This window comes from Cricetulus griseus, chromosome 2 (genome assembly GCF_003668045.3).
Source record: "Cricetulus griseus strain 17A/GY chromosome 2, alternate assembly CriGri-PICRH-1.0, whole genome shotgun sequence".
Taxonomy (NCBI): Eukaryota; Metazoa; Chordata; class Mammalia; order Rodentia; family Cricetidae; genus Cricetulus; species Cricetulus griseus.
In genome coordinates, this window is record NC_048595.1 from 252742008 (window position 1) to 252761959 (window position 19952).

The 19952-nt window shown below is 37.7% G+C and overlaps 1 long non-coding RNA gene across 1 annotated transcript in view; it reads left to right on the plus strand.

The window, feature by feature from the left end:
- LOC118238240 overlaps window positions 1–19952 on the plus strand; it is an 89940-nt gene that overhangs the window by 43032 nt on the left and 26956 nt on the right. The window contains exon 2 of the long non-coding RNA XR_004768025.1: window positions 2104–2285. This is a non-coding gene — a long non-coding RNA (uncharacterized LOC118238240). The remainder of the gene's footprint in view (window positions 1–2103; window positions 2286–19952) is intronic.

Sequence of the window (19952 nt, forward strand, 5' to 3'; positions counted from 1 at the left end):
AGCCCTGTTGGAAAACAAAGTTATTTATTTACTATCTCTCAGGCAAGAGTTCAGGTTTCCTGCAGGTAAGCACTGTCCCTGTCCCTTATGCTAATGAGTTATCATGCTGAAAGGAATCCTTGCCTCACAGACAGCATTCTATATATACACCTGACAGATAAACGGGAGAAAATTGTTTGGTTAATGAATTGAATGCAACCAATTCATTGAATCAATTTAGCTTAAAATTTGCAAAGTATTTCATTAATATTCAAGATATTTCTGTGAAAGGAAATTTGCCCGTTTTCCCTTCCATGGAAATAACCAGACTTCCTTCAAAGGACTGGTTTAACTCAGACTTATTTTGAGATTATTTATTAAGATTCAACCAAGTAATTTTAAACTTTAAAAAATTGTTTACATTTGTGTGTGTGTGTGTGTGTGTGTGTCTGTGTGCACACATATGTGTGTTTGTATGTGTAACATAATACTTTGTGCATGTCACAGTAGACATGTGAAGGTCAGAGGACCTCCTTTGGCTGTAAATTCTGGAGATTGTATTTAACTCAGTTTTAGCAGGAATGGCTATTACACGCTGAACCATCTCACCACCCCCCAATGTTTAGATAATTTGATACTATGATATTATATGAAAGTCTTGGATTTAAGAATAATTGGAATATTAAAATACATAACATAGTATTAATAATATTTATGAAAATTTACATATTCACATTTACATTATTCTTACTTTACCATGTATTATTACTTTCTTATTTGTTCAGTCATTTCTTGTTTATGACTGAAATAGTATGAAGTGTAAAAAAGGGTAGTGATTTTAACCAACTAGCAAGCTACTAGCTAGAATCCATGAGTTTAAGGATGTTGGCTAAGACATGAGACCAGGACAAGACAAATATGGTTCACAGTGATAGTTGGAGACCAGACAACAGATGTTTCCCTACTGTCATCTTTTGCTCTGCACTAATTCTTGGAGCTTAATTTCCACAGGTAACATAACAAAGACCAGAAGACATGTGCAGACCCAAAAGATTGTGTCAGAAGTGAAATCCTAGTCCTCTAAAACTAGTACAGCAACTCTAATTCAGAAAAAGGCAATACACTTGCTGAACTGGTTGAAAAAGAAAATGACTTTTTTCTCCTAAGAATAATATCAACCATCTTTCAAAACAATTTGTGTACATATATATATATATATATATATATATATATATATATATATGTACACAAATTACACATATTTAAGATTTGAGACAAGGTCTCATGTAGATATGGATGTCCTAGAACTCAGTTTGTGACTTGGTTGGCATCTAACTCTCAGCAATCCCTGTTCCTCTGCCTCCTGAGTGTTGGTACTATACACATGCACCACCGTGCCTGGCTTTTTATGAGATTTTTCAAAAGTGAATCCAGAAAAAGACTAACAGTCTGCTTTTGAAAATATGCAGAGACAGACTGGTAAGGAATTGTCTTCTGTAATGCATTAACAATGTCATTGTAAAGTTCTATGTTGATGCCTTCATCTTTAACGTATTGATATTTGTAGATGACACATTTGGGAAATAAAGAAGGCTGAGGGAGGCCATGAGGCCTCCAGCTTTCTGAATGATACCGGGCCCTTGTAAATGACTAGTATGGGACTCCGTTGCTCTTTTCCTATACAGACACAAAGAAATTAGTTGAACACACAACAAGATGGTGCCCAGATTCCTCAGTATAGAAATGCATTTGTGGCACCTTGATGGTGGAGTCTCTACCTTCTGGCTATGTGAGAAGCATGTTTCTGTTATTTAAAGTCAGGGGTAATTTCGTATACCAATGCAAGCTGGCAAAACACAACAGATGTTTCCCTACGGTCATCTTTTCCTCTGTGCCTCCCATTCTTCCTTTTCCTTCTCTTAAATAAAAGATTCTTTTCTTTTCACAGGTATTTGTTGAAAGTTTTTTTCCCCCAGGGAGTGATTAGGAAAAAACATACCATTAATGAAGAAATATTATGCCAGTACATCAAAAGAAATTTTAACCGACTGTGAATTTTGGTTGACCAAATTTGATTGTCCATCATTCAACTACTTAACTAGTTTACTTATTGACTTTAAACAGAGTTTCATCACACAGCAAGGAAGCTGAGACTCACCTATCTCCAGTAGAGTGGCTCACTGGCACACCAGGTAACCAATGCTGCTTTCTGCTTGTCCTCTATTGTGTCTGCAAAGCATCCTTCAGAATAATGGTCCAGGCAAGCAGTGCCTTGCTGAGAAGTAGAAGAGGATCAAACGGATCAGGTATGAAAATGTTGACATTACCACTTCATGTGACTAATTGCAAGCTCAGAAGGGATGTTTTTTTCAGTGGGTGTCTGCAAAGTTTTCTCCTTCACAGTTGTTGTGATCACATAGTCAGGCAAATCTCATTAAGCAAAGGTTGCCAAGGCTAGGACATTTGAGGAGAACATCCTTTGTCTGTGACTCACTCATATCCATCATGTATTGGGGATTCTCCAAGTTTGTCTTAATCTTTACTATGTGTCATAATACTCATCCTGGACATACAACCTGCCGAGTTGTTGTGAAAATGAAAACTGTCCTCTTTTTCATAAAGTTTCCTGGTGAGCAATATAATTTGAAAATTGATATAAAACCCTGGACCAACTACTTAGTTTCACCCAATTCCTGTAAGAGAAATTCATAAGATTTAATGAGGGGTTTACTAACTTCACAATAGACTTCAGCATTGATCAGCATATTTCATTTGCTTTCCAGATGCTAGTGCCCCACCCCATGGAAATCTTACATTACCCAGCCTCTGAGCCAAACTAATGCTGGAACAGGGTTCCCCAGGTTCTCAGATGATCTCAGGTTCAATTATCAGCTAAAACTGTCAGTTAATTTCACTAGAGGATTAATGATGACTACCTCTGGGTGTGTCTCTGCTGGTATTTACAGAGATAATCCAATCCTGAGAACTCTGACCTAACCAATAGATTGATAAGCTATGCTATTATTGACAGGTAACAAAAGGTAAGAAATGTATCTATCCTAGGAGGAGAAAGTAGGTCACTGAGGTTATATACTTGGAACTATAAATCCTAAATACTTGTATACCTCTTCTCTTGTTCCTTGTCCACCATGGGAAAGTTCCTATGTCACATACTCTCACTGCAGTGACATTTTGCCAAGTGTGTGAACTGAACATGGACTGAAACTTCCCAATCAATTTTTCTACCCTCCATTTCTTTCTGTCGGTGATTTCTTCAGGACAATGCAAAAGTCGCCAATTTATCATTGCTAAATTGTTCTGTCTTAATCTCCAGCTATTACCATTTTATTATTAAATGTTTTCCCTTTATAAATTAAGCAAACACACCTTGGAAACTAAGTATGCAGGGTTTTTTTTTTTTTTTTTGTCAGTGATACAAAATAGTCATCTAGGTATCGAGAACCTCAGTTGGGGGATCACCTCCATCACATTGGTCAGTGGGTATTGTCTGTATGGCATTTTCTTGATTAATGATGGATGTAAGAGGGTCCAACCACCTGGGCAGGTGGTCTTGGGTTGTTTAAGACAGCTGACTGAGTCTGGGCAGTGGTGGCTCACACCTTAAATCCCAGCACCTGTGAAGCAGAGGCAGGCAGAGCTTTATGAGTTCAGGCCAGCCTGGTCTACAAAGAGAGCTACAGGAAAGACAAGGCTACATGGAGAAACCCTCTCACAAAAAAAAAAAAAAAAAAAAAAAAAAAAGCAAGCTGACTGAGTAAGCCATAAGCCATGGACACAAGCCAGTAAGCAGCTCTCCTCCTTGGGCTCTGCTTTAGTTTCTACCCCCAAGTGCCTGCCTTGAGCTCCTGACCAGACTTCCCCTAAAGATGGTCTGTAATGTGGAAGTATAGACCAAAGAACCCATCCCCCCCAAAGCTGTTTTTGGTCAGTGTTTTATTTTGGTCAGTGTTTCACTACAGCAGAAACCATGCCAGGACATTAAATATATAATTAAAAATTTCAGTGATAAAGGCATGGTGTAAAATTGAAACATTAGAGATTATTATGCTAAGTGGTGGATTTAACCAGTTTTATTCTTGTTTTAAATTTCCTAACTTTAAGAAATTGAAAAACACTCAAGCTAATTTTTGCACTGATTCTCTTTCACTCCTACACTCCTGCTTGGAAATTCTTGAGGATTATTTTACCAATACTCATACTCTTGTCCCAGCAGCCTTGATTTCAGTCCAGAATCCTGTGTCATTTTATTGTAAGTAGCCACCAATGACCATCTCCTAATTTGTTTGGCACTGACCTACAATGTTGCCATAAGTCTGTCATCCTCTGATGGATATCCCAGGCTGCACACATGCCACATGGGGGTCCAAAGTGGAAGGTAAAACGTGCCCTATGACACTGTGACATTGTCTGCAGAGGATGTCAATTCTTTGTGAACATTCCCACGGAGAACCCGACCTCTGTTCACCACAAACAGGAACTTTCTTTCCTTTTTCTTTTTTTTTTTTTTAAACCGGAAGGTAGAGCAAGAGAGGAAACAGTGTTGATTTCTGGGAGAAGTGTGGTTGGAAGTACAGTTTGCTCTTGGAACAATTGTGGGAAGCTCCACAGAGCATGTCCTTTTTACTCAGTATAATAGAAACCACTTCCACTTCTCTGAGGAAACAGCAGTTCAAAGACAGGACACAGAGTCCCAAAGCCCTGGCAACTTTTGAATAGTGTTTTTCTCTTCTTCACTGGCAAACTGAAAGAGTCTCCATGTAGGTAAATTAAGCCGCATGGGTCTCATTTAGATTTGACCATGATGATTTCCTTTTGCATTACTGGAACTGACATATCTGGTCCTACTCATTTATCCAAGAAACTCACACTAAACATTTTCTTTGCATTGAGCTAGGGTAGTAAAGATCTACAAATGAGTAAGACACTTGCACTCAAGAAGTACACAATCCACACAAATAAATGAGTTGAAAACACACCATTCTGGACAGCAGTTAGGAAACATGTTGCCAAATGGCCACAAGTGAGCATTATTTCTCCTGATATCTGTGCCACAGAAATTCCTACCTAAGCTTTTCTAGGTCTACAGATTGGGAGATTCAGCCCTTTTAAAATTATGTAATACATTATTTAGAGTCCAGAGTCCACCCTGCTGGAAACAATAAGATATTGTGTCACTGTTGGAATCAAAGGGCTAGAAATGACAAAATGACATGAATGTGTGTTTAACGCACAATACCAAGTGATTTAAAAATGAAAGAAATATAGCAATCTGAAATAATAACATAAGCATAAATTATAACAAAGCATATGTAACCATAATGTTCATCTACTATACAAAAAGCAAAATAAATTAAAATGACAGTTTCTGTTATCAAGGGGTATGGAAATGGAGACAATGGATAAATGACATATAAAAACAAAGAAATTTGATAGTTTTTTAGACCACTGTTGATAATGTGACACAAACTAGGGAATATGAATAATTAAATTCTCAAAGAAAATACTGAACTGGATAAGGAAACTAACCCAACTAGCTACACGGTGGATCAGCTTGGAATAGCATTTTTTTGCAGAGAGGAAAATGTCCTGGAAGTAACATCTAGAAAGAGTGTTAGACACCCAGTCTCACAGCTATTACGACACAGTAGTTTATCCTTGCCCTTGAATCTGAATTCATCTTTATCCTCATAAGTTAATTTACTGTTATTGAAGCCTTTCTTCCCAACAACACTGATACATTGTCTAATTCACACCAGATTAAATGGAGTATGAGCTGCTGTATATTAGAGAACAGATTAGAAAGCCATCCTTTCTTATATATCAGTGTTGAGATACAGTATAGATGCTGAGAATCCCTGTCATTGGCCATCCCACTCTGTCCTACTCCAGTGAACACATGCTAGTCATCCCATTATGATTTATCTATAAAATTAGCACATGGACACTGGTACTATTTTGTTTTGTTTGCTTTTAAAACACAACCTCATATTTCCCACGCAGTAGTTAGTTAAGTCCTACCTCTTTATTCCATTGTCTTTCTGAATGTGTGCTAGCTGGTTCTGCCCATCATCCTTACAAACCAGAATACTGCTATGTGCCTAGCACACCCATCTGCTTCTTCTGTCCTCCATCTACCTCTTAATTTTCAACATAATCCATAATGACTTTACTTTTCAGTAATCCATCTGTCTGGCCTTCAACATCATGATGCCAGAGATCTCCCCAAAGTGAATCCAATGCCAGCTTGTGAAAGAGGCAAAGTGTAGGTAATCATGCCCAAACCCCTGAAGTCAGGGACCCTGGGTTCACACACAAATGTTCAACTAATGAACTGCAGAGCCACAGGTAAGTAAGTATTCCATGGAGCCTGTGGGATGAAGTGGTGAATGATGTCTCTTAGGGTTGAGGGTCACTTTAAGCATGAAAAGAATCAATATATGCAAAGTTCTTAAAGCAATAGCTGGTGTGGAGCATATGCTCTAAAATATTGTCAGTGATTTTTACTGTCTCCAGGTTTTATCCTGAGAAAGAAACCCTTCTCCTTTATAACTTAAGCGCTAGGGCTAGGGGGAGGAAACCCAATGATTCATATTTTCTCTCTCCTCCCTCCCTCCCTCCCTCCCCCCTTCTCTCTCTCTCTCTCTCTCTCTCTCTCTCTCTCTCTCTCTCTCTCTCTCTCTCTCTGTCTCTCTGTCTCTCTCTCTCCTCTCTCCCTCCCTCATTGTTTTGGGGAATGAAATGCAGTAGAATGGGAACGGTTCAGACTCTGAGTTCAGATGACCCAGGTCAAATGCAGCTGTCCTTTCCTCATTGTGTGATGCTGAGGAAATTTATCTGCCTTGGTCCATTTCCCTGTTTATGGAATGGCAATAATAATGACCTCTAGCACTCATAACAGAAGTCAGGATTCATCACAATAAATTGTGTGAATGCCTGGGTGTGAGTGCTTTGTGCTAATATTCATCACTCTTGTCATGGTTATCTGATCTCTGCTTCCATGCTGCTAGAGAGTATGTCATAGGACTTCCTGAAGAGTCAATGAGCAATGACCCCAGTTCAGTGTTCTAGAAAAAAAAAATCTATTACTGTGGGCAAGTCTTATATTTAATTCAAGATCCACTTTATTATGAGTACAAAGATAATAATCACTGTGTAGAGCTAATTGCATCATTAACATTTTATCTTTAAAGTTTAAAAACACTCACTAGATTCATGTACCACATGCACACATTTCATTTCCCCTAACATTTATTACAATGTACTCTTCATCAGTGTGTAAAATCAAGAGAAGAGGGTGTATTACTCAAGTTTCATCACTATAACAAATACCTGTGATAATCCATTTATAAATGAAAAGGGGTTATTTGGGCTCACAGTTTTGGAGTTTGAGTCTGTGGTTATTTGGCCTTAATGTTTTAAACAAGATTGAAGAGTAAGATTGCTCTCCTCATACCCAGACAAGAAGTAAGGAGTAGGAAAGAGATGGGGGGTGCTAATGAGAGAGAAAAGGACAGTTGGTGGAGAAGGGGAGAAGAGCGAGGGAGGAAGGGAAGCAGAGAGAAAGGGAGAGAGAGATCAAGGATCCACAATTTCCTTTGAAGTCATTTCTTCAGTGACCCAAAGACACCCCGCCAGGCTCGACCTCTTACAGTTCACTGATTCCTAATAGTACCAATCTAGATGTCAAACTTTTAATACTGTCGTGACCCGGCATGTCTCAGCTCCAAGTGATGAGGTTCTGCTTGAGTAGGGGTGCGTGGACCTGGAAACTCCTAGCAACCCAGCAGTGATAAAAACCAAACATAGGCATCTTGTCATGTTTAGAGAGCTCTCAGTTCCATCTTTTTGACTGTTTCTTAACTATCCTTCCATGGCCACAAGGAGATCTCTTCTTTCCTTCTCTTCTCCTCTCTGCTAGATGAATCCTCACCCACTGTTCTCCTTCTTACTTACACACCTTGCACCTCGCCCAGGTGCAGGCCTATTCAGATGCTTAGGCCCATAGAGATCCAAACTAGGAGACAATGCCCACTGAGGCCATGTTATTCAATAGCAAATCAGTTAGCATACGCTATTCAATGCAAGACAGGAGCTCCTGGTTCCTGGAACCCCTGGAAATCGTTCCCGACATAATATATAGGATTTTGTGGGACATTTAACATCCACACAGTAGTATGAAACATTCAGAAGAAGCAAGACTCTCTTGGAATATGCACTGGATCCGTCATTTAAGGATCACAAACAGCCAGAGAAATATTAGACAGGAGGCTCTGCCTTTTTGTAGTTTAGAACAAGCGGTGTACAAATTTCTATTAATATCATACAGCTAATTTGTACAAAAATTGAGGGCTAGAATAAAAGTATGTTGATTTTTTTAACCTCATCTACAATTATTTTCCACAAAAATCAAGAAGAACCTAGGCAAGAACTTGGAAAAATGATTATTAGGAAAGGAGGACTATCAATGAGAAATAGAATGTAGACAGACCAATGGATGAAGGTGAATATAATCAGAGTATACTCTTATATGTGTGTCTGAAATATAATAATGAAACCCGTTATTTTATATAATCAGTATATGCTAATAGAAATGATAACCCTTAAATGAATTTACAGGTTTTATCCCAGCTCTGCTAACCAATGCACACAACACAGTAAGTGGATTTGTTTGTGTAATGGGGGGGGGCGGGTAGGGATATAGAGAAGGAACAGTTCATGTAAGTTCCTGGTCAAACAATCTTTCCCCGTGCACAGTAGAATGTTTCAGTGCATTTGAACACTATGTTGGGCTCACTAAAACACATAACCCAGTAAATATATATATATATGTATATATATATATACTGTATACAATTAATTATATATTAATTATATATTATATATTATATACTAATTACTTAGATAATTCTGAGCATAAATATGTATACAGACATATATGTATGTATATGTACAGGAGTCCACGATAGCTCAGGTGATCTGTCCAATTTTAGGCAATATCAGGTAAAGCAAGCAGGTATGTAGCTGCCCTTTACTATGAGTCATCTATGGGTGGAAGCTGTGGGCACTAAGCCCATTCAGGGGTCCATTTCCTCAGCCTCTTTAACGTAAGTAGCATGTATTTCTTTGGATTTCTAGGATCCAGTAGGCTTTCAGCTAGGAATACAAACAATCGAGTAGGAGGCCTAAACAATTGACAGCAACTTGCAGGAGTCCATGATAGCTCAGGAGACAGACTCAAAGGATGGTTCAATTGTGGTCTCTCCATTTCCTCACAAAGTTCCCTGAGAAAGTGCCACGGTACCCTCTCACCTGCTATTTCAATATATTACCCAAGGCAGGCAAAATATAAACTTCAAATCACAAAATGTATTTATAAATAATTTGATAGGGTCAGCATGCTTCTAACCTACAATAAATTCCCTGAGTTTATGAACATGATAAACTTTAATTTCCTGCTACTAATGAATGAATTTAAGTTTCGTGGCTGCTCTCATCCTTTTGCAAAGAACTGACATAGAAATTGTTCATGGGTAAGGAATATTATTCCATTGTGTGAGTTGGTCCAGTGTTTGGTGATTCCCTAACTCACAGCTAAATTGCACATCGGAAGATCTTATTCAGCCCACTAATTAGTTTCTGTCCAATACATTCTGTAACATATAGTTTTCAGACAACTAAGCTGTGGAAGTTTGATTGACTCTTTACCTGAGTATTACTACATAAGAATAATGATAATTAATAATTACTTATATCCTTTAAGGATTAAAAGTAAACAACACAGGAAAGCAAGAAAATTAAAAATGACTCTAACACTGATAATTCAGATTCAAAGTCAAACTCTTCCATTTAATAACTCTGTTGTAACCTTAAGCAAAGTTCATTTAAACTAACAATAACCATCAACCCATCAACCTTAATCGATTAACAGTAATCTATTTAGGGTACTATAGTGTTTTGGATAAATCAGTAAATATTTGCAAGCCATTCAAAATAATTCCTAGTATATAACTAATCAAATATGTCTTAAACATTCCTATGTGAATTTATAAAATATATATTTTATATTTTTCCATACAAGTATATAAAAATTCTTATGTATTCATATGTATATCTATGTACATGTGTGAAGAGGCCATGGCATTACATTTCTGAAAATACTTCCTTCAAATTCAAATATTCACAAATGCATACACTTATTAATGTTTGATCACTCTTGAAAATAGGTCTTTAAATCCTTGTTAGTTCTTAAACACTAAAAGTTTAGAATTATTCTTTACTACTACAATATAGAAAGGAATTTAGACATTGTCCTTTAAAAAACTTGAGTTGGGCAAAACCCATGCAAGAAGACCTTTTGGAGAAGGCTAATTGTAGAAAAATTCACAGTGACCATTGTCTCAGAGTGTGATGTTAGAACCTTTGCTGCCTTCCTGTGTTGTTCATGTTTTTGTTATGGCACATGCAAATCTAATATAATCCAATATAAGAGGCAACTTCAGTTCCTCCCTCACCTTCTCAAACTATTCCATCAACATCTTGTCCTTGCTTGCATCTTGAAGTCCACTTTCATCTCTTTTCCTCCAGTTCTCCTGAAATTGTCACAGGGCAGAACCTGATCGTGCAGAACATGAATTTCTTCACTAGCATCATCCCTCTGATACACACTCCCTACAATCACAACTTACCTTGTAATGTGCTAACTTAAGCTCTTGATTCTTGTCACTTACAAAATTGCAAGTCTGAAACCTGCAGTGTGGTAGCCAGGTCTTCCAAAACCAAGTCTAGTTTATCTCCCCAGTTATTTCATGATTCTTTGTGCACCAACCTGACACCAGATGAAAACAATGACCATTCTTTGACTATCTTATGCAATGTTGATGCCTCCATAACTGTAACTCAAGTGGTTGTCTGGTTTTTTTATTATTTGTTGTTGTTGTTTGTCCTCACTCTTATTTTCAGCTTAGGAGAATCTTAGTCAAATTTAAATTCAGTTTCATATGACTGCTTCTCTAAAGCCATACTCCAAAACCTGCTTCTGGGCTCCAGACCAGACAGCACATGAATTCATTATTACAAAAACTGTACTGGAATCAATCATTCCTATCTCCATCTTCCTAATATTCCCTGGAAACTTGAAGAACCAGGTCACGAGCATCTTATCAACCCCAGGACCCAAACTAGCTTTGGTTGTGGTAGATCCTTAAGGTAGTTTGTGTGTGTGTGTGTGTGTGTGTGTGTGTGTGTGTGTGTGTGTGTGTGTGTAGCAGTGACCACAGGAGCTAGAAGATAGTGTGAACTCCCCGGAGCTGCAGTTAGAAGCAATTTTGAGTACACAGATGTGGTACTGGGACATAAAACACAAGAGCAGTAAGTACTCTTAACCACTGAGCCACCTCTCCAGCCCCTCTTATACTTCAGAAAACGATTACGTAAGAGGTTTTTTATTCTCTAAATTCAATGATTATAGAAGTAAAAATAAAGTTGCAAACATATTGAGAATGAAAACATTAGATTAAGGATAATGAAAATATCCTTAAATATAAGTAAATCCGATACTACAGTATTTTTGAGTAATGCTGTAACTAAGGTAGCACTGAATGCAGATTTTTCCTTTATACCTATCTTCCTACCTATCTGTCTAGAGATAGAAAGAGATATATTTGTATGTACATGTATGTATATGTGTTTCCATGCGATGTGTCTATATATAGATATATACATATATGTATGTACATAGGTATGATATATGAGTACATGACAGAGAGAGAAGGTATGTATATTGTTTTTAAAAGTTGACATCCTCCATTAATATATTAGTAAATTTGTTCTAGAAAAGAAACAAGGGAGGAAAAGAAGGGCCAAGTTGAAAGATGCAGACAGTGTGGGGATGAACTCCAGGCACAATTTTTATTAGGGTGAGAGTTGAACTGAGAAGACGATGTCTGAGACCACTGGCATGCTACAACCGATGGGATAGAATTGTGAATTAAACGGGATATCAAGTTAAATGAGCCTTAAAACATCTCAATTTGCAAACTATCATCTTTCTGATAAAGGTACAAATAAAGGAAGAATGCATCATGTTTTATTTATCTTGAACTGTAAGATAGGAAATAAGGAATAATAAATATCTGTAAGGAGTTATAAATATCTGTGATAAGACTCACTGAAGTTTCCATTGGATTTTCCAATGAAGATAAGATTCATGAGAAAATAATTTTTTGCATGACCACAATGAAATTTTATATGTACAAAATGTTTTGAAAATCATATTTAATGATCAATTCCAAAAAATTATAAACGATAGTTCCGTTGGCTATATGCTTTATTTGTTAGCTGTTATTGTTACGGTCAAACTAAAAATAACGTCTCCCAGGGAAACAAAGCTGAGTTAGAAGATGCTTCTTTATATTTTTCTCATGTTTTCAAAGCTGTGTGCTAATTACACTAACAAATACTAACAAACATGAGTCAAGTTCATTGCAACCCGCCCCCCACCACCACCACAAGGAAGAGAAACAGAATAAACAAACAGCCAAGGTAAGCAAGGCCACAATAACACATGTGCAAACTTTCCGAAAGCAGAAGACTGGTCTCACAGGCCAGAAGTTGCTCAGTAGACATCTGACTTCTACTTAAAGTATCACCTTTGCCCCTGTCTTTTGGAATCAGTTCACCTTCATCCTTTATCATCAATGGAACGGGCCCATCCCCTTGTCTCCAGTCCACAGTGGCTTCTCTTCCAGACACTTTACTGTGTTCCTCTTGTATGTGACATCCACTCAACTAAAACACTAACTTTACCTAATTGTCTCTATGTGTGTATGTGTAAACTTGTACATATCCTCATAAACAGGTAAGAAGATGCTGGAAACTGGAGATTTCTCTCCTGCTTTTTTCCCCCCTTCCCATGGTGCTTTTCACATTTTAGATTTTCTGCTTTCTTGGAATGCATGAGATTATGACTGAGGTATCTTGCAGTTTTTCATCTTAGTCTCTTCTTATCATCCAAAAACATACTAAGTATTGCACCAACATTGCATATTCCTGATTCTTCCCATCTGAGTTTTCCCTGTGTTATTTTATGCATACACTTTAACGCAGAAATGTGACCTCTGACCCCAGCACATGCTCTTCATTTTTACCATGTGTCATTTTTCATATATATTAGAATGCACATAGATTTGTCATCAGACACCACCACCTTCCTTTGAAGTATCCCTGTTCTCTTAGGGCTCACATTGCAATACCCTGCAATGCTCACCCAGCTGCTGTCACTCCTCTCCAGGCCATTCTCTCTTCACTGAAGGTGTGGTTGTCTGTCTTACCTTATTCCTTCCATTACCTTTGCCATCATAATTGTTAGAGACAAAACAATCTTAACAGAAGCAGACTAGATGATCCCATTCTCAATTCTTTGATCTCCTTCCTTGGCACACTAGTTTTCAGTCAGTCCCACTTGGTTACTGATAGCTCCACTCATGCATATTAGCCATGTGAATCATCTCAGAGACAGAGACTAAAGGACTAGTTGAGCATCACCTACAACTCTACACTTAACTTACTCTCCTTCTTTCACTACAACAACCGTGTAATTACAATGAAACTCAAATCTGCTGACTCTACTAATAACCCCACATGCTTCTGATCACTTCGCCCTTGAACTCAACAAAGATCTTGCACTCCCAGCCTGAAACCATTCTCTTTTTTTGCATAGAAATTTAGTTATCTTACCAATCTAACCTTTTATTGAAAGACTTTGCAAAACTCCAACTCAGGTGAAATCCATCTTCGTCTGCTTGGGCAGGTAAGTGTGGCTAGAGAAAATGTGCAAACAAGCTTTTAAGTTTGCAACCCCAAGTTTTCATGCATCAAACATTTCCTGGAAATTATACTCTATTTTTGTGACAAGATTGCTTTTCTATCAGAAAAAGTGTTTTATCAAATTTCTTGCTAATTATCTTCCTTACTTTATATAACTTTTGAAATCAAAGTTATTTTTAAAGTCTGTGCCGTGTTACTGTGAAAACCCCATTGTATCTGTGTCTGTGAATAAACTTTCTCTTATACTGGATCGTTAAGTCAGGCAACTCCTGTTGTCATAGGCTCTATCTCTCTTCTCTTTTTCAACCAAGGATGCTGATTTCCATATATTCCCCTTTAAGCATCGCATCATCACTTTTTCATTGTTTGTCCCAAAATTATGTCATATGTCTGGTAGACCATGAAAACAGATATGCATGTGCTCACATTCTTTCTAGTTCCTGTCCCATCTCTCTGAACTCTACTGCACAGAAACTCTCTCCAAAGCAACAGAGATCAACCTTCGAAACTGCAAGCTCATCCTCCATCTTGCCCAGTCAAGTTAATAGTGTCATTACTCAGCCAGTTACTTGAACTTATTCATCATGCCTGATTCTTCTTTTCTATATACAGTCCACTTACAAAACTTAATAGTGGTGCCACCTTCAAAAAGCTCGTTGGTATGGTTTTTACTTCTTACATGCCATTGTCTATTCTTAATACAAATTAAAATGGTGAATTTAAAGTAAATAAGGTTAAATAGTGTTCCCTTATTTTCTTCACAACAGAGAAAGCTACAACAACAAAAAGATAATTAAATTATCATTTATACTTCCTGTTCCTTGCATCTGGAATTCCCCTTTCCAGAGTTTTGCCCCTGTCTGTCTTTTTAATCCCTTAGATTGCTGCTCAAATATCAACTCATTGAGTTTTTCAAATACCTTGTCAAAAATATTTCTTCTGGTCAGAATTTTCCATCTTCCTAATTCTTTCATTTTCCTAATAGTTGTTACCACTATTTAAATTATTTATCTTAAAATGTTAAATATATGCTTAATAATTCTGGGAGAACTTCATGTCTAGTGTATTTTGATTATATTTACCCCCAATACCTCCCAGATATATGCTTTTAAGAAACATTTAATGTTAGTCACTTTTACCAAATATTATAAAATGTATGTAAAACAAGGAATTAAAATCTTATCTCCCTTATTTTGTATGTCTATTACAAAGATGTTTAATTCCCCATAAGACCTTTGTTTACGTGAATGCTTTGCTACAATTTCAGACTGAAGTGAATGAACCTTCCCTCTTCCTTTCCTTTATGTCAATCCTTTTCAAATTATTGAGCTTTGAACGATTGGGGGGGGGTCTCATCTCAGCCAATGGGGAAAGGACACAATCACCACCTGAGACAGAATACAATCAAGAGCCTGTACTATCTCCACGTGCTTGCTACTCTGCTTTGATGAGAAACCCACCCTCTTGATCAAGAGTAAAGCTGTGCTTTCTTGTAGTTCACATGCTCTTTTTTCCCATCTTTTTTAAAATTTAAATTAGAAACAAGATTGTTTTAATGTCAATCCCAGTTCCCACTCCCTACCCTCCTCCCCTACCACGCCCCCCCTAACTAAAACCCCACCTATCACATATCCTTTCTGCTCCCAGGGAGGGTGAGTCTGTCATATCCTTTGGGATAGGGCCTAGGCCCACCCCCAGTGTGTCCTCAACTATGACTATGTATTTAGGAAGCTATTAAGCTACAACTTACAAAATAGTAGGTGTCCCTTTGACTCTTCAAGTGCCCACTGTTAGTTAAACCTCCCTTAACCTCTCCTCTCCCCACCATCCATTTCATAAATATATTCATTTGAGATTATTTGAAGAGAAAGGACTCTGCCCTCATTTACTCATTTGAGGGCTTGAACTATGAGGAGCAAGGGATGTAGTCTTCAGAGACTGTGTATGACATTAACAAATGCCCAGACTCTGAACTTAACTCCTGGATTTAAAATTTCAATCCTTCAACTCCCTTGCTTTTCAACCTCTGGCAAGGCAGTTAGGATCTTTCTGTGGCCCTCCCTTAAATTTAACAAGGGGAGGATAATTAGTAACTACTTCACGCACTGCTAAGAGGATTATCAAGGTGAAGACATGTGAAGTTCCTACAGCTGGCAGGTACATGGAAAGCACATAATACAGGTGAACAAGGATCTTCCGACTTTTATACTAGATGATGCTGCCTGGTGCAGAGCTGTCTGCAGGACAAGCATCACATTTGATGTCCCCACTGAAAGTTCACATCAAGGGGATACATTTCTATGTTGAATGTAAACCCATATAATTGTTCATAGGTGGATATGTGATCCAGGCTGTTGTTTAATATACCCAAATGTTGAAGGCCAGTAATAAGACCTGGGGGTGGGGTGGTATTTGATAAGTGCAAATGTTTGGCATCCTCATCCTAACCATAATGCTAAGTGTTCTGAAAGCATGCCATTATGTATTCATATTAAACCCTTGAAATCAGGTGGACTCCTTAGAAAATGCTTAACTCTCCACAAACAGTATAAGGTGATTTATTTCTTATGTTACCATTCTTAATGGAAATTTAGGGATTTACAAAAAAGGTTTATCTCATTTCTCCTGAGAAGAGATTAATGGATACTCTCAAAGGATTAAAAACTATTAATGCCAAGAGACAAATTTTTAGAACATGATTATTCTTCCCTGCCAGAATTTTAAATAATTCCAGATCTCTTGTTAAGACTTTCATGGAAAGACCTAGTCTTCAGAGGACACCAATGAAAAAATCATATATTTTGCTTCATTCTTAACTACTAATGGAAGTTGTGAATATTTGTTTTCCTTTCACACAGTAATAAATTAACAAAACTCACATGATTATATGCTCATTTTTCCAAGGTAGCTTTTTAGAGGTTTTTGTTTTGTTTCATTTTGTTTATATGGTATGAATATCAACTCTGGTAGTTTGAGTGAGAATGGCCCTGATAGGCTCACATACTTGAATACTTGGTCCCCAATTGATGGAACTGTCTGGGAAGAACTAGGGAGTGTGGCCTTGTTGGAGGAGGTATGTCATTAATGGAGAGCTTGAAGTTTCAAAAGACTCCTACCATTCCTCATGTGCTCTCTGCCTCTTGCTTACATTTTGAAATGTGAGCTATTAGTGGCTCCTGTGGCCATGGCTTCATTCCAGTATAATGAACTCTAACCCTATGGAAAGTGAAGCCCAACTAACTGCTTTCTTTTATGAGTTGCAATGGTGGTTTATCATAGCAATAGAAAAGAAACTAATACACCAACAAACTATAAAAGTGTGTGCCTCTTACAGTGAGCTATTATTTGGGAAACTACCAAAATGTCTTGCCTTTGGGAACAAGAGTAGTTCTGAAATGTTCACTTTTATTGCTGTGTCTCAGGAAACCTGATGGAGAATGGTTTAGCCACCTACATTGAGGTCACGTAGTATCTAAATGAAGGGTACTATTGACTGACCTCAAGCAAAACAGAGCTAGAACAAGACTTTAAGAGAAAAAGAGGAAGTGGCATGTGTTGTTTGTGATTTCAGTCAAGAAACAAAAATAAGGAAGTGGGAAGAAGGCACAGCCAAAAAATTCCTGATTATGTCTGCAATATGACATCTTTTTGCTGTTTGGTTATTTGATGTCCCCAGATCTCCACTGGTTCCTTTCTCATGTCCCAACAGGAAAAGTAGGCATGGTGAATACACATTGTGGTTGATAGATTCTACTGGAGTGGGTTTCCAATAAAATGTAAATTAGCAAAAATGTCTTTAGCTACTGTAAAGTCAAGCTCAGGAACCAATAGTCAATAATCAAAGATACTGTAAAAGTTTTAGAGCTGAAGGTTTGCCTTCACTGTAAAAAAAGAAAAGTAGAATGGTGTCTTCTTATCCTCTACTCCTTTTCTTCTACTGTCTCAGTCGGTAAGTATGGGTTTTTAGGTGAAATGCCACACCACATCCTATGAGACTCCTCAAGCTTTTAAGTAGCTAAGTTGCATGTATTTCAAAGACATGAGAAGAAAGCATGCTAGATCACTGCTCTGAGGTTAATCCCATATCAGCCTCTTCTACATTGACTCCAAAACAAGTACCAAATGCGCAGTGATGCTGTGACCCCAACAGAAACTCAGTTTCTGATAGGCCTCTTCTTGGGAAATTTTGTAGCAAGCCAGGTGCTGCTAGGCACTTGTTTTCCCTCAGCACTGAGGGAACAGAGGCAAAAAAATATAAGGAGTTGGAAGCCAACTTGGGATCTGAGATACTGTCTTAAAAAAACAAAACCAAAAACTAAGTAACTAAAAATCAAACCTAACTAGTTAAATAAATACACGTAAAATTCTATCTTGTAGCTATTCGTGGGTACAAGGTACATGAAGATGAAGATACAACATTTTGTCAATAATTTTGATTCAAATGTGTCTCCAAATATATGCATGGAAATTTAACTCATTGCTTTCTGAGAAAACATAGCTTTCAGAACAGTTTCCAAATCAAAGATAAGTGTGGTTGTGCGTGCCTGTAATCTCAACACTTGGGGAGTACAGACATAAGGATCAAAGGCCAAAGGCCATCCTCAACTACATTGTAAGTTACTGGTCAGCTTTACCTACATGAAGTCTTGTCTCAAAAAAAAAAAAAGAGAGGTGAAGAGAGAGAGAGAGAGAGAGAGAGAGAGAGAAATGAAGGAAAAGAAAGAAGGAAGGAGAGAGAGAAGGAGAGAAAGGAAGGAAGGAAGGGAGTTAAAACAATCCTATAAAAATATTAACTACAATTTCTCTTGAGAAGGTGTTTTAGGTGAAAAACGACCCCAGAATATATACCAATTATCTTGGGAGCTCATTTGCATATTAACTGTATGAAAATGTTGAACTCTACCTTCATTGTATCTTTATTCTCAAAAACAAAGTGATCACAATGTCTAGGCCACACTGTTCATCCAGTATTGCTGAACTGATAATTAGATCTCACCTTGATCTCGGGGTCAGCCTTGATCAGTACTGAAGTTGTCCAAATCATCCTGTCTCCAGCATTAAGGCTTCCTTTTATACTTTTACACAGCAAAATGCTGTTTGCTCATGTCACATAATCAAATTGCCTGTGTCATCTCTCAAACCAGGTTATTAATATTAATGAGCGCTCTGGCTCAGCATTGTGAACACACTGTGTGCCTGCCTTATTCTCTAGCACATATGCCTTCAAAATTCACTCTACCCACCTGCAAGGGTCAACTCAAAGGGACCTTGGGGCAACCATCCCACTGCTCTGATACACACCTGGATCAGGCCAGACAGCCCTGGCGCACTGACTTCCGTTCAGTCCTCCCTAGACAGCCTGTTTAAGGTTGCATACTTAAGATAAATTCTTGCAGCCCGGATGGATGCTATTATTTCACTTCAATGAAAGACGATTACATTTTTATTAATGTAAAATCCTTTGTATACCTGCTTAGCTTTCTGCTTTAAAACTTCTTTTGAAGACAAATGGGCATAATTCTTCCTTCAGATCTAACCAGAGACGGCATAAATTCCAGGCCCCATCAAGGAGGCTCTAAATGGAGATGGCTCGTTCCTCGGTCTTCCTTTGTGGATTGCACCACAGAAATCTCCCAGGGCCAAATTTAAAACATATTTGCTTTAGACTTTGCCAAGTTTGGTATTATTTTGCAATTTCAGTCTTAAAAAAAAAAAAAAACACACTTCTGTGTAGAGGTATTTTCTGTCTGCTCTGTTTTTCATAGTTCTTTTACCTCTTTCTGTCTCAAATATCTATTTTCAGTAAAGACAATAAAAATGATAAGAAATTGGAAATGAGTTGGCTTTTGTTTAAAAGGCATTTTGGTTCTTCCTATAAAAACTAATCAAAACCTTCTGTGTCGTTACCCATCTTACCCTATTGTGATGGGCACAGTGCACACTTCTTATGGAGCTATAGAGAAAATGTACTATTAAACAAATGGATAAAGTAACAGTAGCTGGGACCAGGCTTCCTAAGCATAAGTTACTGGGCCCAGCACTACCTACAACCTGTCCCCAAAGACAACAGATCACTCATTCAAAGTTCTTGAGTTTCTTCTCTTCAAAAGATTAAGAGTGAGCCTGAT